Source organism: Pristiophorus japonicus, chromosome 5, assembly GCF_044704955.1.
Source record: "Pristiophorus japonicus isolate sPriJap1 chromosome 5, sPriJap1.hap1, whole genome shotgun sequence".
Taxonomy (NCBI): domain Eukaryota; kingdom Metazoa; phylum Chordata; class Chondrichthyes; family Pristiophoridae; genus Pristiophorus; species Pristiophorus japonicus.
This window is the reverse complement of record NC_091981.1, coordinates 26165942-26183446: the sequence shown is the minus strand read 5'-3', so window position 1 is coordinate 26183446 and position 17505 is coordinate 26165942. Positions and strand designations below refer to the sequence as shown.

At 45.8% G+C, this 17505-nt stretch overlaps 1 protein-coding gene across 1 annotated transcript in view; it reads right to left on the bottom strand.

The window, feature by feature from the left end:
- Positions 1-17505, bottom strand: part of gmds (GDP-mannose 4,6-dehydratase) — a 785829-nt gene that overhangs the window by 684794 nt on the left and 83530 nt on the right. The window lies entirely within an intron of this gene.

Genomic DNA, 17505 nt, shown 5'->3' with positions numbered 1-17505 from the left:
TAAATCAGCTTCTGAAAATAGAGCAGTCCTGCCTTGCCGATTGCAGAACACACCGGCTAGCCCTTCGGCTCGGGCTAGGGGCGACAAGTACGCATGACTGTAGGGTTGAAGGATTTTTTTTTTTTTTTTTTTTACACTTGTTCCTAAATGTTGTGTGGTAATAATGGAACATGATTCAGTCTTAATGCAAAATATCTTTTATTGGAAAGTTCACAATGCACTTCAACAACAACAGCAACAGCAGCAAAAAAACGCTGCACCCCATCCCTCACCCACATCTCAGGGAAAGTGTGCTTCCTCATAGGGTCAGTGATGGTGGTGGGGGTGTTGGGGACCCGGCTTGGGTCTCACCGGTGGCTGGTGCATGGATTGAAGTGGGAGTGGTATTTGAGTATACGGCCTTTGTGCCCTTATTGCAGCAGCTAGCTCCCTCATGGCATCTGCCAACGTTTGCACACCCTCTGAAATGCCCGCCGTCAGTTCCCGTCTCAGTGCTGATATTTCTCCCGACAGTGTCATCACCTCATCGCGCACCTCACTGACGGTCACCACGAGTGATCTTGTAAGGGCATTGGTCTCCTCACCCAATGACATAACCTGATTAACATCTGATGAAGGCTGCATCTCAGGAGAGACTGGTCGGCTTCTCCTTCCCCTCGCCGTGGGTCTGCCTAGTGGCACCCCTCTAGTGCGAGGCGCAGGCTGGGACGGTGGGGCAGTGTGTTCCAACATGCATTTCACCACCGCCACTGGGACCCGCAACCTTGGAAGATGTGAAATCATGGAATGTCGCCGCGGAGCTCATGGAGGTTTCTGGCAGTGTGATGCCCTGTACAATGGACTGATCCATATCACGATCAGCCGTGATCTTACTGAATGACGGAGCCGGCTCGAGGGGCCAAATGGCCTACTCCTGCTCCTATTTCTTATGTTCTTATGTTCTTGAACCACTTCTACTAGACTAAATAAATACAGGAGTGTCCTTAAAATAATCACAGCCCCTAAAATAGCTTATAGGTTTCCCAAAAGAGGAACAGTAATGAAAACTGAGTGCTTACCTCCTAATGCAAAGATGCTTTCAGCAACATAGCTATTCTATGCGGTCATATAGGCTATTACCGACTATTTTGGTCAGCTAGGTATCTGACAATCGGAGAAACCCAGTTTCACTCAAGAGTCTCCAAACTACTGAGAAATCATAAGTAGAGCATCCATTTGCTCTGGAACTCTCTCCCTAAACCTCTCAGCCTGTCTACTTCTATGTCCTCCTTTAAGTGCTCTTTAAAATCTACCTCTTTGACCAAGCTTTTAGTCAACGTTTTAATAGCTCTTTATGTGGCTCAGTGTCAAATTTTGTCTTATAATGCTCCTGTGACGTGCCTTGAGACGTTTTACTATGTTAAAGATGGTGTATGAATGCAAGTTGTTGTTGTTGTTGGTATGGAGCATGTACTATTTCCTTCTAGGGTTGCACCCCACATATCTAAGCCCAGAGAAATTAGACACAAATTGACAAGAATACCTCCAGGTGTATGTAGGGTTATTGCTGAAGCTTAACCTGGTAGAACCATGCAACTTTCTAGCTCAGAGTACTGACTGTTCCTACTTCAGGATCTCTGATGTCCAATACACGTTACAGTTTAAGAGGCGTGAAAGACCACAAGAATCTTTCACCCTTTTCGGAGGTGATCTCAAAAAGCTGCCTCGGAGCTAAAGTTGTTATCCCCAAAATCTTCGGTACCTAACTGAATCTTCTACCATCATCTTCAGATCAAAGGCCATAAAACAAGACATGATGCACTCACAACCACATGCAACTAGTAAACCCAGTGATCAAAACAGCAGACAAGTCCAACAACAAGTCAGTCACCGAGAAAAGAAACATGATTCTTTTCAAAATGCTTGGAATGGGCATTCTCAGTCCATCTTTAAGATGCCATTCAACATGCCACTGAAAACATTGAACAGGAAGGATGTTAATGCACACGTTTGTTTTACTCCTCTTGAGAGAAAATGTCCCTACATATTTCTAGCAGTTATTCAAGGGTAGTAATCTCATGATTATTACCCGAGCCACGTGCAAACTGGCATCAGGACAAACAGGTCAGGAAAGTGAAATGCCTGGCTGAAAGACTGGTGTGGGAAGGAGGAGTTCCATTTCATGGGACACTGGCACCAATACTAGGACAGGAAGGAACTGCACCACTGGGATGGGATGTACCTGAAACGGGCTGGAACAATCGGGATGTATATTGTATAATTTGGCAGTAAGGAAGTATTTTTCAAACAGTGTTCATAACATGATAGAGTTTGACATTGAGTTTCAAAAGGAGAAAGATCACACATAAACCAAGAGTTTAAACTTAAATAAGGCTGACTTCGAAGCAATAAGATGTAAACTGAGCACGTTAAACTGGGCTGAGCTTTTAACAGGTAAACATACAGAAAAACAGAGGGAAGTATTCAAAGAAGTATTTAGCACATATACAAGAAAAATACATATCCCAAAAAGCACAAGTTCTACCTGCACATTAAAGCAACCATAGTCAATATATGAGGTAAGAAGCAGTAGAAAGCTAAAGGAAATAACTTGCACAAATGCCAAGAAAAGTGGTAATCCAGCGGACTGAGAGAAATATAGAAAGCAACAACGGGAGACAAAGAAAACATTATGGACTACAAAAAAGAAAATGAAAAAAACTTGCAAGTAATACAAGGGCTAATTGTAAAGGTTTTTCTTATCGACGAAGAGTGGTTAAGGGAGATGTGGGCCCATTAACGCAGATTTTTAAAAAATATATTCGTTCACGGCATGTGAACTAGCCTAATCTTCTGGGATCTATTACATCTATCTGGAAGGGCAAACAAGATATTAGTTTAACATTTCATCTTAAATACAGTACTTCTGACAGTGCAGCACTCCATCAGTACTAAACTGAAGTGTCAGCCGAGATTATGTGCTCAAATCTCTGGTGTGGGGTTTGAGCATTTGACCTTCTAACTCAGAGATGAGAGTGCCATCATTGAGCTCAGACTGACAATACAGAAAATCTTTACTGTGACTTTAATAAAAAAAATTGTTCACTGGATACCAATTCATAACTATTTGGAAAAATAAGTTAATAAGTCAACTTAGATGGCTATACTGTTAAATGCTAGAACAAAATATGAAAAAAAACAATAAAATGGTTAAGATTGCAGAATTAGTAATTTGTTTAAAGACTATTTAAAGCCTTAAAACATTTAAAATGAGAAAGTCTAAGATTGCCTCAAAAAAGTTAAATGCAAACTTCTCACATTAAGATTTTCTGAAAAATAGAAACACAATAGTATTTTCATAGAATCATAGAATGATACGGCACAAAAGAAAGCCATTTGGCCCATCGTGCCAGTGCCAACTCTCTGAAAGAGCTATCCAATTAATCCCACTCCCCTGCTCTTTCCCCATAACTCTGTTAATTGTTTTCCCAATTTTTGGGAGGGTTATTTATTTTATTCTATGGTCTCTGATCTAACACATGGTTTATTAAAAAAAAAGTACGGTAGTTAATTCATTCGTGTGGTCTTTCAATATGGTTTATGGCCTCAGCTACTTTCTATGCAACTCCTAGAGCTTTACAGAGAGAAGGTACAGTACTTAGAAACCACTCAACACTATGCAAATAGTTTTCATTATCATTTCCACAACTGAGCTCACAAGCCTTTAAAGTGTTTCTCTGAATAATTTGGCACTTTTTCTGAACTGTTCCTGGTTGCATTCTTACCAGCTATTTTATTTTGTCTTCCAATTTTGAAAAGACGGCCTAACCGCAAAATATTTAGATATTTGACAGGATAAAATAAAATTTTGAAAGGCTAACACTACAACACAAAACTTTCCATTTACAAAACAAGAGCAACAAATTGCATTTAGATAGCGCCTTTAATCAATGTGCTTCACAGAAGCATAATCAGGCATAAATGGACGGCAAGCCAAAGAAGTAGATGTTAGATGGGGTAACAAAAAGCTTGGTCAAAGAGGTGGCCTTTAAATAGACTTTTAAAGGAGGATAGGGAACTGGAGAGGTTTAGAGAGGGAATTCTAGAGTATCATCATCATCATAGGCAGTCTCTCGGAATCGAGGAAGACTTGCTTCCACTCCTGAAGTGAGTTCTTTGGTGGCTGAACAGTCCAATACGAGAGCCACAGACTCTGTCACAGGTGGGACAGATAGTCGTTGAGGGAAGGGGTGGGTGGGACTGGTTTGCCGCATGCTCTTTCCGCTGCCTGCGCTTGATTTCTGCATGCTCTCAGCATTGAGACTCAAAGTGCTCAGCGCCCTCCCGGATGTACTTTCTCCACTTAGGGCAGTCTTTGGCCAGGGACTCCCAGGTGCCAGTGGGGATGTCGCACTTTATCAGGGAGACTTTGAGGGTGTCCTTGTAACGTTTCCGCTGTCCACTTTTGGCTCGTTTGCCGTGAATGAGCTCCGCATAAAACACTTGCTTTGGGAGTCTCGTGTCTGGCATATGAACTGATCGAGTGTGGTCAGTGCTTCAATGCTGGGGATGTTAGCCTGGACGAGGACACTGATGTTGGTGCGCCTGTCCTCCCAGGGGATTTGTATCGTTGGTGATATATCTCCAGCCACTTGAGGTGTCTATTGTACATGGTCCATGCCTCTGAGCCATACAGGAGGGCGGGTATTACTACAGCCCTGTAGACCATGAGCTTGGTGGCAGATTTGAGGGCTTGGGTCTTCAAACACTCTTTTCCTCGAATCTCCTCATCAATGTCTGCTTTTGTTGATAAGAGGCTCCCGAGGTATGGGAAATGGTCCACGTTGTCGAGGACCGCACCGTGGATCTTGATGACTGGGGGTGCAGTGCTGTGTGGCAAGGACAGGCTGGTGGGGGACCTTTGTCTTATGGATGTTTAGCGTAAGGCCTATGCTTTCATATGCCTTAGTAAATACGTTGACTATATCCTGGAGTTCAGCCTCCGAATGCGCGTGGACGCAGGCATCATCCGCGTACTGTAGCTCAGAGATTGGGGCGATCTTGGACCTGGCCTAGAGGCGGCGAAGGTTAAAAACCTTCCCACTGGTTCTGTAGTTTAGTTCCACTCCAGCGGGGAGCTTGTTGACTGTGAGGTGGAGCATGGCAGCGAGGAAGATTGTGAAGAAGGCTGGAGCAATGATGTAGCCCTGTTTGATCCCGGTCCGGACGTGGATTGGGTCTGTAATGGATCCGTTGGTCAGGATCACGGCCTGCATGTCGTCGTGGAGCAGGCGAAGGATGTTGACAAACTTTTGGGGGCATCCGAAACGGAGGAGGATGCTCCATAGACCCTCACGGTTGAGTGTCAAAGGCCTTTGTACGGTCGAAAAAGGCCATGTATAAGGGCTGGCGCTGTCCCTGCATTTTTTCAGCAGCTGTCGCGCTGCAAAGATAATGTCTGTTGTGCCCCATAGGAGACGAAATCTGCACTGTGACTCCGGGAGGAGCTCCTCGGCCACAGAGAAAAGACGGTTGAGGAGGACTCCCGCGACAACTTTCCCAGTGGCTGATAGCAGGGAGATTCCCCTGTAATTGTCGCAGTCGGATGTCCCTTTTTCAAAGATGGTCACGGTCACTGCATCTCTGAGATCTCCCGGCATGCTCTCCACCCTCCAGATGAGAGAGATGAGTTCATATATCTGAGTCAACATTGCCTCTCTGCCATACTTTAGTGCCTCAGCAGGGATTCCATCTGCTCCCGTAGCCTTTTTGTTCTTGTGCTGTCTTATGGCTTTTCCTATCTCGTGCAACGTTGGGGTTTCATTGCTGTGGTGGTGGATCGCATGCTGCGGAGTTGAGAACACACGAGTCAAAGGCAGACTCTCGGTTGAGGAGATCTTCAAAGTGCTCCTTCCAGCGGGCACTGACTGCCTCGGTGTCCTTGATGAGCGTTTCCCCATTCTTGGCCAGCAGTGGGGTGGGGCGGGGCCTTGGAAGTTTGGACCGTAGGTGGCCTTGACTGTGATGAAGAATCCTCGCAAATCATGGCTGTTGGCCAGTTGTTCTATTTCCTGTGCTTTCTCCATCCACCACATGGTCTTAAGGTCCCAGGTTTTTTGTTGGACCTCAGTCTTGAATTGCCTGTAATGTTGCTTTGCTGCTTGTTCCAGAGTTGGGTTGTTGCTTGAGGCTCAGAAATGCTCTCCGCTTGCGATCTATTAGTTCTTGGATCTCCTGATCATTCTCATCAAACCAGTCCTGGTGCTTTCTGGTTGAGTGACAAAGTGTCTCTTCGTAGGCACTGGTTATGTAGGCCTGGAGGGCAGACCAGGCGCTGTGGGCATTCAGCATCTCAGGGTTATCAAGGCACGGCAGGTTAGCTATTAGGTTCTGGCTATATAGGGCTCGCTTAGCGGGGTCTTTAAGTGCCCCGGCATTGACTTTTTTGCAGCACTGCTTCTAATGTTCCCTCCGCTTTGGGGCTATGTTAATGTCGATGATGGATCGAATTAGGTGGCGGTCTGTCCAGCAGTCGTCAGCTCCTGTCATGGCGCGGGTGATGCGCACATCCTTGTGATCCCTGGCTTGAACGTTGACATAGTCGAGCAGTGCCAATGTTTGGAGCGAGGGTGTTGCCACGATGCCTTGTATTTGTCCCTCTGGTGTTGGTGATGAGAAGTTCATGTTCTAGACATTTTGTCAGGAGTAGGGTACCGCTGGAGTTGGCTTTCCATACCCCCTCTCTGCCAATCACGCCTCCTCAGAGGGCTGTCTCTTTGCCGACCCTGGCGTTGAAGTCACCTAGGAGGATCAGTTTGTCGCCCCCGGGGACGCAGGACATGGATGTTGAAAGCTTGCAATAAAAACACTCTTTGGTCCCATCCGTTGCATCGAGTGTTGGGGCGTACACACCAATGACTGGGGTTGGCATTGGTTCCGGGATATGGTGAGTCGAAGAGTCATGGGGCGTTCGTTAACCCCGCAGAGGACGACTTTGAGGCAGTCGACCAGCTCATTTTTGATGGCGAAGCCGACTCCGTGAAGGCGGCATTCTTCCTCTGGTTTTCCTTTCCAGAAAAAGGTGTAACATAGAAACATAGAAAATAGGTGCAGAAGTAGGCCATTCGGTCCTTCGACCCTGCACCACCATTCAATATGATAATGGCTGATCATGCAACTTCAGTACCCGATTCCTGCTTTCTCTCCATACCGCTGATCACTTTAGCCGGCAGAGCCACATCTAACTCCCTTTTGAATATATCTAACGAACTGGCCTCAACAACTTTCTGTGGTAGAGAATTCCACAGGTTCACAATTCTCTAGAGTGAAGAAGTTTCTTCTCATTTCAGTCCCAAATGGCTTAGCCATTATCCTTAGACTACGACTCCTAGTTCTGGACATGCCCAACATCTAACCTGTCCAATCCCGTCAGAATTTTATATGTTTCTATGAGATCCCCTCTCATTCTTCTAAATATAAGCCGAGTTGATCCTGTCTTTCTTCATATGTCAGTTGTGCCATCCCGGGAATCAGTCTGGTGAACCTTCGCTGCACTCCCTCAATAACAAGAATGTCCTTCCTCAGATTAGGAGACCAAAACTGAACACAATATTCAAAGTGTGGCCTCACCAAGGCCCTGTACAACTGCAGTAAGACCTCACTGCTCCTATACTCAAATCCTCTCGCTATGAAGGCCAACATGCCATTTGCCTTCTTCACCACCTGCTGTACCTGCATGCCAACTTTCAATGACTGATGTACCATGACACCCAGGTCTCGTTGCACCTCCCCTTTTCCTAATCTGTCACCATTCAGATAATATTCTGCCTTCGTGTTTTTGCCACCAAAGTGGATAACCTCACATTTATCTACAATATACTGCATCTGCCCACTCACCTAACCTGTCCAAGTCACCCTGCAGCCTCTTAGCGTCCTCCTCACAGCTCTCACTGCCACCCAGTTTAGTGTCATCACAAACTTGGAGATATTACACTCAATTCCTTCATCTAAATTATTAATGCATATTGTAAATAGCTGCCGTCCCAGCACTGGGCCCTGCGGCACCCCACTAGTCACTGCCTGCCATTCAGAAAAGGACCTGTTTATCCCAACTCTCTGCTTCCTGTCTGCCAACCAGTTCTCTATCCACATTACTCCCAATACCATGTGCTTTAATTTTGCATACCAATCTCTTGTGTGGGACCTTGTCAAAAGCCTTTTGAAAGTCCAAATACGCCACATCCACTGGTTCTCCCTTGTCCACTCTACTAGTTACATCCTCAACAAATTCCATTAGAGTTGTCAAGCATGATTTCCCTTTCATAAATCCATGCTAACTTGGACCCATCCTGTCACTGCTTTCCAAATGTGCTGCTGTTTCATCTTTAATAATTGATTCCAACATTTTCCCCACTACTGATGTCAGGCTAACCAGTCTATAATTACCTGTTTTCTCTCTCCCTTCTTTTTTAAAAAGTGGTGTTACATTAGCTACCCTCCAGTCCATAGGAACTGATCCAGAGTCAATAGACTGTTGGAAAATGATCACCAATGCATCCACTATTTCTACAGCCACTGCCTTAAGTACTCTGGGATGTAGACTATCATGCCCCAGGGATTTATCGGCCTTCAATCCCATCAATTTCCCAAACACAATTTCCTGCCTAATAAGGATATCCTTCAGTTCCTCCTTCTCACTAGACCATCGATCTCCTAGTACTTCCGGAAGGTTATTTGTGTCTTCCTTCGTGAAGACGGAAACTCAGTATTTGTTCAACTGGTCTGCCATTTCTTTGTTCCCCATTATAATTTCACCTGAATCTGACTGCAAGGGACCGACGTTTGTCTTCACTAATCTTTTTCTCTTCACATATCTGTAGAAGCTTTTGCAGTCAGTTTTTATGTTCCCGGCAAGCTTCCTCTCATACTCGATTTCCCCCACCTAATTAAATCCTTTGTCCTCCTCTGCTAAATTCTAAATTTCTCCCAGTCCTCAGGTTTGCTGCTTTTTCTGGCCAATTTATATGCCTCTTCCTTGGATCTAACACTATCCTTAATTTCCCTTGTTAGTCACGGTTGAGCCACCTTCCCTGTTTTATTTTTATCCAGACAGGGATGTACAATTGTTGAAGTTCATCCATGTGATCTTTAAATGTTTGCCATTGCCTATCCACCGTCAACCCTGCAAGTATAATTTGCCAGTCTAGCCAATTCACGTCTCATACCATCAAAGTTACCTTTCCTTAAGTTCAGGACCCTAGTCTCTGAATTAACTGTGTCGCTCTCCATCTTAATAAAGAATGCTACCATATTATGGTCACTCTTCCCCAAGGGGCCTCGCACAACAAGATTGCTAATTAGCCCTTTTTCATTACACATCACCCAGTCTAGGATGGCCAGCCCTCTAGTTGGTTCCGCGACATATTGGTCTAGAAAACCATCCCTAATACACTCCAGGAAATCCTCCTCCACTGTATTGCTATCAGTTTGGTTAGCCCAATCTATATGTAGATTAAAGTCGCCCATGATAACTGCTGTACTTTTATTGCACGCATCCCTAATTTCTTGTTTGATGCTGTCCCCAACCTCACTACTACTGTTTGGTCGTCTGTACACAACTCCCACTAGCATTTTCTGCCCTTTGGTATTACGCAGCTCCACTCATACAGATCCCACATTATCCAAGCTAATGTCCTTCCTTACTATTGCGTTAATTTCCTCTTTAATCAGCAACGCTACCCCACCTCCTTTTCCTTTCTGTCTATCCTTCCTGAATGTTGAGTTCCCAGCCTTGGTCACCCTGGAGCCATGTCTGTGTGATGCCAATGATATCATATTCATTAATTGTTGCCTGTGCAGTTAATTCATCCACCTTATTACGAATACTCCTCGCATTGAGGCACAGAGCCTTCAGGCTTGGCTTTTTAAACACACTTTGCCCTTAGAATTTTGCTGTAATGTGGCCCTTTTTGATTTTTGCCTTGGGTTTCTCTGCCCTCCACTTTTACTTTTCTTCTTTTGACCTTTTGCTTCTGTCCCCATTCTACTTCCCTCTGTCTCTCTGCATAGGTTCCCATCCCCATGCCATATTAGTTTAACCCCTCCCTAACAGCACTAGCAAACACTCCCCCGAGGACATTGGTTCTGGTTCTGCCCAGGTGCAGACCTTCCGGTTTGTACTAGTCCCACCTCTCCTAGAACCGGTTCCACTGTCCCAGGAATTTGAATCCCTCCCTTGTGCCCCACTCCTCAAGCCACGTATGCATCTGAGCTATCCTGCGATTCCTACTCTAACTAGCACTGAGATTACTACCTTTGAGGTCTTACTTTTTAATTTAACTCCTAGCTCCCTAAATTCAGCTTGGAGGTCTTCATCCTATTTTTTTACCTATATCGTTGGTATCTATATGCACCACAACAACTGGCTGTTCACCCTCCCCCTCCAAAATGTCCTGCAACTGCTCGAGACATCCTTGACGCTTGCACCAGGGAGGCAACATACCAGCCTGGAGTCTCGATTGTGGCCGCAGAAACTTCTATCTATTCCCCTTACAATAGAATCCCCTACCACTATAGCTCTCCCACTCTTTTTCCAGTCCTCCTGTGCAGCAGAGCCACCCATGGTGCCATGCACTTGGCTGCTGCTGCCTTGGCCTGATGATTCATCCCCCCCCAACAGTACTCAAAGCGGTGTATCTGTTTTGGAGAGGGATGACCGCAGGGGTCTTCTGCACTACCTTCCTTCCACTGCTCTTCCTGTTGGTCATCCATTCCCTATCTGTCTGTGTAACCTTTACCTGCGGTATGACCAACTCACTAAACGTGCTATTCACGGCATCCTCAGCATCGCGGATGCTCCAGAGTGAATCCACCCGCAACTCCAGTGCTGCAATGCGGACTGTCAGGAGCTGCAGCAGGATACGCTTCCCGCACATTTAGTAGTCAGGGTCACAGGAAGCGTCCCACTTAGAAGAGGATCATGACACGTGGCCAAGCTCTCCTGCCATGACTTAACCCTGAGATTAACTTAACAAATCCAGAGTCGATAGACTGTTGGAAAATGATCACCAATGCATCCACTATTTCTAGGGCCACTTCCTTAAGTACTCTGGGATGCAAACTATCAGGCTCTGGGGATTTATCGGCCTTCAATCCCATCAATTTTCCTATCACAATTTCCCGACTAATAAGGATATCCTTCAGTTCCTCCTTCTCATTAGACCCTCGGTCCCCTAGTATTTCCAGGTTATTTGTGTCTTCCTTCGTGAAGACAGAACCAAAGTATTTGTTCATCTGGTCTGCCATTTCTTTGTTACCCATTATAAATTCACCTGATTCTGACTGCAAGGGACCTACGTTTGTCTTCACTAATCTTTTTCTCTTCACATATCTATAGAAGCTTTTGCAGTCAGTTTTTATGTTCCAGCAAGCTTCCTCTCATACTCTATTTCCCCCCTCCTAATTAAACCCTTTGTCCTCCTCTGCTGAATTCTAAATTTCTCTCAGTCCTCAGGTTTGCTGCTTTTTCTGGCCAATTTATATGCCTCTTCCTTGGATTTAACATTATCCCTAATTTCCATTGTTAGCCATGGTTGAGCCACCTTCTCAGTTTTATTTTTACTCCAGACAGGGATGTACAATTGTTGAAGTTCATCCATGTGATCTTTAAATGTTTGTCTGTACACAACTCCCACTCGCGTTTTCTGCCCTTTGGTGATCCACAGCTCTACCCATACAGATTCCACATCATCCAAGCTAATGTCCTTCCTTACGATTGCGTTAATTTCCTCTTTAACCAGCAACGCTAGCCTTCCTCCTTTTCCTTTCTGTCTATCCTTCCTGAATATTGAATACCCCTGGATGTTGAGTTCCCGGCCTTGGTCACCCTGGAGCCATGTCTCCGTAATCCCAATTACATCATATCCATTAACAGCTATCTGCGCAGTTAATTCATCCACCTTATTACCTCCACCTTGTTCCTTGAGCTGGCCTTCCCCTGCCCACCGGGTCTCGCTTAGGGCGGCGATGCCGATGTCAAAGCATCGGAGTTCACGGGCAACTATGGCGGTGCGGCGTTCCGGCCTGTTTCTGTTGGAGTTGTCCATGAGGGTCCTGACATTCCAGGTCTCGAACTTCATGTTAACTGAGTGGAAGATGCCTGTGCATGAATTCTTTTAACGAGGGGTGGCCTTTACACACCGACCACCACACTGGCTTAGCTGAGCAAGGTCTTGGTCCAGTGGCAAGGGGGTCCAAGACGACTGGAGACCAGGCATTGCTACATGAGCCTAATTACCTATGCTGAGATGTTATCCACAAGCTTGGCGCCGAGTCGCGCCCTTGATGATAGGTGGCCCAAGGCTTGGTTGGGGGCAGGCATTAGGAAGGTCAGTTGTCCGCTGGAGTTCCGAGTGGGAGGTCAGCAAGGAGAGGGAGGGCCAGGTCGCCAGTGGGGAAGGAGACGTCCAGCCGTCGAGGAGGAGGGATATAGGCCCGCCGCTGGAGGGATGTAGGCCTGCCGCAGGAGGGGCGGTGGTGGGGCGCGAGTGATGTCCCGGTCGCCTGGTCGGAGGCATACCTGCTCGCTGGGCGTCGTCGTGAGTAACCCGGTTTCAAATGACTGAAAATGATGCTAATAACACACACCAAACTATTTTCTGATTAGATTGGGGTACAGTATTCAATTCCTTAATAAAACATTTTAAAAGAAAATAATTCTTGAAAGTTCCTCCACGTTGTTTAAAAGTTTCTCCAAGTTGTTTAAAAGTTTCTCCCAAAGTTTTAAAAGTTTTCCCAAGTTGATTAAAAGTTTAAAATGAAAGTCAGTAGTAAGCTACCTCCCTTGGTACTGTTCCATGGGCGCTGCCAGCCCTCTGCAGCTGCACAAAGCCCTGGCTAGACCACACCTGGGGCACTGCGGGGAAGTAGAGTCCCAGACGTCTCGGAAGGGGCCCCGAATGCCTGGATGCCGCCAGGGAGGCCTGAACGCCGCCGTGGGCCCCGAACCCCTTCATTCCCTGACTCGGCCTTGGGATCTCCCCGGCCAGTTGGCTGTCGGCTGCACCTCCTAGCGTGACAACTAAATTGAGCTACTACTGGGTCACCAGGGATACAGCTGCTAAGCCGGGGCCGCTCCCGCTCGTTGCTGCTGTGGGCCGGGGCCGTGCTGCTGCCGCTCCTCCTCCTGCTGCGATCGTAGTACGTTAGCCACCAGCTAAGTGCCTGTTATCTCTCCATGCCAGCCATCTTCATCATTGCACATGCCTAGCTTTCCATTCCCATTCAGTATATACTGCATTCCGAGGGAGATGCATTCCAGAGTGTAAGGCCTAGACAACCAACGACATGGTTGAAAATGGTGGTTTGAAGAGACAGGTGATGCACGAGAGGTTACAGTCAGAGGAATGCAGACTTCTGAGGGTTGTAGGGCTGGGGAAGTTAGAGTTAGAGGTGTGAGGCCATGAGGGCATTAAAACATAAAGATGATAATCTTAAATTGACGGCATTGTGTGATCAGCAGCCAATGTAGGCCAGGGAATATAGGATTGATGGGTAAGTGGAACTTGGTGCAAAATAGGATGTGGGCAGCATCTGTTTTGGATGAGCTGAAGTTTATCAAGGGTGGAGGACAGTAGGTCACCCTGGAGAGATTGGAATAGTCAAGTCTGGAGATGACAAAGGCAGGGATGAAGGTTTCAGCAACAGATGGGCCAAGGTAGGCACGGAGGCGGGCCATGTTATGGAAGTAGAAGTAAATGGTCTTTCTAATGGACAGCATATTGAATTGAAAGTTCAGATTCGGATCAAATAGGACGCCAAAATTGTAAACAGTCAGGTTCAACCAAAGATGGTATCCAGGTAGAGGGAAATGGAATCAGTAACAAGGTTATGGACTTTTTAAAACAGGGAACGACAATGATGGTTGACAACATAGAGTGTTGCAGTATCTGCTTATTTTCATTTTATGGTTTGAGATCATCAATGAAACTCTCCACACACCTTAGTCACCTCGAGTTCAACAACAACAACAACTTGAATTTATATAGCACCTTTAAAGTAGTAAAACATCCCAAGGAGCTTCACAGGAGCGTTAACAAACAACATTTTACACTGAGCCACATAAGGAGATATTAGGACAGATGACCAAAAGCTTGGTCAAAGAGGTGGATTTTAAGGAGCATCTTAAAGGAAAGAAGTTCAGGGAGTGAATTCCAGTGCTTAGGGCCTGGGCAGCTGAAAGCATGGCTGCCAATGGTTCAGCAATTAAAATGGGGATGTGCAAGAGGCCAGAATTGGAGGAGTGCAGACCGCTCGAAGGATTGTAGATCTGGAAGAGATTACAGAGAGAGAGAGAGAGAGAGAGTAGCAAGACCATGGAAGAATTTGAAAACAAGGAGGAGAATTTTAAAATTGAGGCGTTGCCAGACCAGAAGTCAATGTAGGTCAGCAAAGAAAGGGGTGATGGTTGAACGGGACTTGGTGCAAATTAGGATACGGGCATCAGAGTTTTGGATGAGCTCAAGTTTATGGAGGATGGAAGATGGGAGGCCAGCCAGGAGAGCCTTGGAATAGTCAAGCCTAAAAGTAACAAAGGCATGGATGAGGGTTTCAGCAGCAGATGTGCTGAGGCAGGGGCGAAGTCAGGCGATATTACGGACGTGGAAGTAGGCAGTCTTGGCGATAGCGTGGATACATAGTCGGAAGCTCATCTCAGGGTCAAATGCAACACCCAGCCTCAGACAGTTGCCAAGTAGAGAGATGGAGTTGGTGGCTAGGGAACAGAGTTTGTGACGTGATCCGAAGACAATGCCTTCGGTCTTCCCAATATTTAGTTGGAGGAAATTTCTGCTTTTCCAGTACTGGATGTCGGCTTTATTATATTTTGAAATGTAGGTTCCACAGTATTACAACTCGTATACTAAATTAATACAAAATATCTATTCAGCAAAAGATTCTACAAAACAACACATATTATAATATTCGTGCAATATTACAGTTGTGCAGTAAAGTTCATCTAACAAGCAGTACCGTAAACTAAACAGATTGATAACTGCCAAATCTGGGAGGCACGAAACAATGTTCTACCTCAACTGTAATTGTCAGCTTTCTTACCCCGGGGGTGCAAACTCAACTATGGTGCAAACCGTCCCTCTATTTAAGTCCTGAAGATACAGCCTTTGTAACTTTCACCACGCCTGTCAATTAAAAACAACTGCAAGTGGTAACATTAGTGGACCAATAAAGGCTTTTCATTTAATTAAAGGAATGTTACCTCATTATCACCTGACTACATTGCACAAAGGTGAGCTTGTAGGTCTGTTTTTGTAAAAAAGGTCAATTCGAGTGCTGGTCTTGTAACATCAGCTGCAATTTGGTGGTCTGCATGGTATTTTAATTAAAAATCTAATGCCCTCTATCTTAAACATGCATGCATATAAAATAAAGCGTATCTGTCTCTGCTGGTTATAGTTTCATTCTAAATCTAGTTCACTAATAAGAGGCAGTGGAGGGGTTGAGCGAGATAGCTCTGGGTGTCATCAGTGTATATGTCTTTAGATGATGTCACCAAAAGGAAGCATGTAAATGAGATGGGGAGCAAGCATAGATCCTTAGGGGATCCAAGAGGTAACGGAAGGCGGGGTCAAAGAGAAGCCATTGCTGGAGATGCTCTGGCGACAACTGTATCGGTAAAAGTGGTAACATCAACTTGTATTTATATAGCGCCTTTAACGTAGCAAAATATCCCAAGGCACTTAACAAAAGCGTCATCAATAAAAACATTTTTCACACCGAGCCACAGGTGGTGATATCAGGACAGATGACCAAAAGATTGGCCAAAAAGGTAGGTTTTAAGGAGCATCTTTAAAAGGGGAAAGAGATAGAGAGCCGGAGAAGTTTAGGGAGAGAATTCCAGAGCTTAGGGCCTAGGCAGCTGAAAACACGGCCACCAATGTTGGAGCAATTAAAATCGGGGATGCTCAAAAGGGCCAGAATAGGAGGAGCGCAGAGATCTCGAAGGGTTGTAGGGAAGGAGAAAATAACATAGATAGGGAGGGGCGAGACCATGTACACAAGGATGAGGATTTTAAAACTGAAGCATTGCCCGACAGGGAACCAGTGTAGGTCAGCAAACACAGGTGATGGGTGAATGAGACTTGGAGTAAGTTAAGATTCGAGCAGCAGTTTTGGATGAGCTCAAGTTTACGGAGGGTGTGAGGTCGGCCAGGAGACTTTTTCAACAGTCGAGTCCAGAGGTAACAAACACATGGATGAGGTTTTCAGCAGCAGGTGAGCTGAGTCAGGTGATGTTACAAAAGGTGCAAGCAGGCAGTCTTGGTGATGGAGCGGATGTGTGGTCGGAAGATCATCTCGGGGTAAAACACAACACCGAGGTTGCGAATGGTCTGGCTCAGCTTCAGACAGTTGGCAGGAATGGAAATGGTGCTCAGGGAACAGAGTTTATTGCGGGGACCAAAGACAATGGCTTTCGTCTTAATATTTAGCTGGAGGAAATTTCTGCTCATCCAATATTGTATGTCGGACTTGCAGTGTGACAAATCAGAGACAGTGGAAGGGTCAAGAGAGGTGGTGGTGAGATAGAGCTGAGTGTCATCAGTGTACTTGTGGAATCCAATACTGTGTTTTCAGATGATATCGCCGAGGGGCAGCATGTCGATGAGAAATAGAAGGGGGCCAAAGTTGTAGCCTTGGGAGACTCAATACGTAATGATGTGGGAGTGGAAGTGAAGTCATTGCAGATGATTCTCTGGCTATGATTCAATAGATAAGAATGAAAGCAGGTAAGGGAGATTTCACTGAATCAGACAACTGAGATGACGAATTGGAGGAGGATAGTGTAGTTAAGCATGTCAATGGCAGCAGAGAGATAGAGAAGGATAAAGTGGGATCGTGCACCGATCACAGTTACAGAGAATGTAATTTGTGACTTTGATTAGAGCCAGTTCAGTACTGTGGCAGAGGCGGAATCCTGATTGGAGAGCTTCAAACCTGGAGATACAGGGAAGATGGACACATATTTGTGAGGCGACAACATGCTCAAGGACTTTGTAGAAGGGAAGTTGGAGTTGGAGTGTTTGCAAGGAGGGAGGGGTCAAGAGTGGGATTTTTGAGCTGGTGGTGTTGACAGCGGTTTTCAAAGGGAGAGAGGACAATACTTGGAGAGGGAACCATTTATAATTTCAGCTAGCATGCCAGAAGGGAAGTTGGGTGGTCAGTAATTTAGTGGGAATGGGGGTCAAGGAAGCAGGAGGTGGGTCTCATAGACATGAGCTTGGAGAGTCCATAGGGTAGTCAGAAAGAAACTAGTGAAAGACACGTATTCAAGGCTAAGGCGGGGGGGGGGGGGGGGCGGTAGCCTTGAGAGAGATTTAGTTTAGTGGGAAAGGGGAAGGGGAAATGTGGCAGAGGAAGCTGAATAAATGGTCTCAATCTTAGTGACAAAGAAGTCATTGAGCTTCTCACACTTGTTGGAGTCGAGGTTGGACTGAGCAGAGGAGGAGAGTTTGA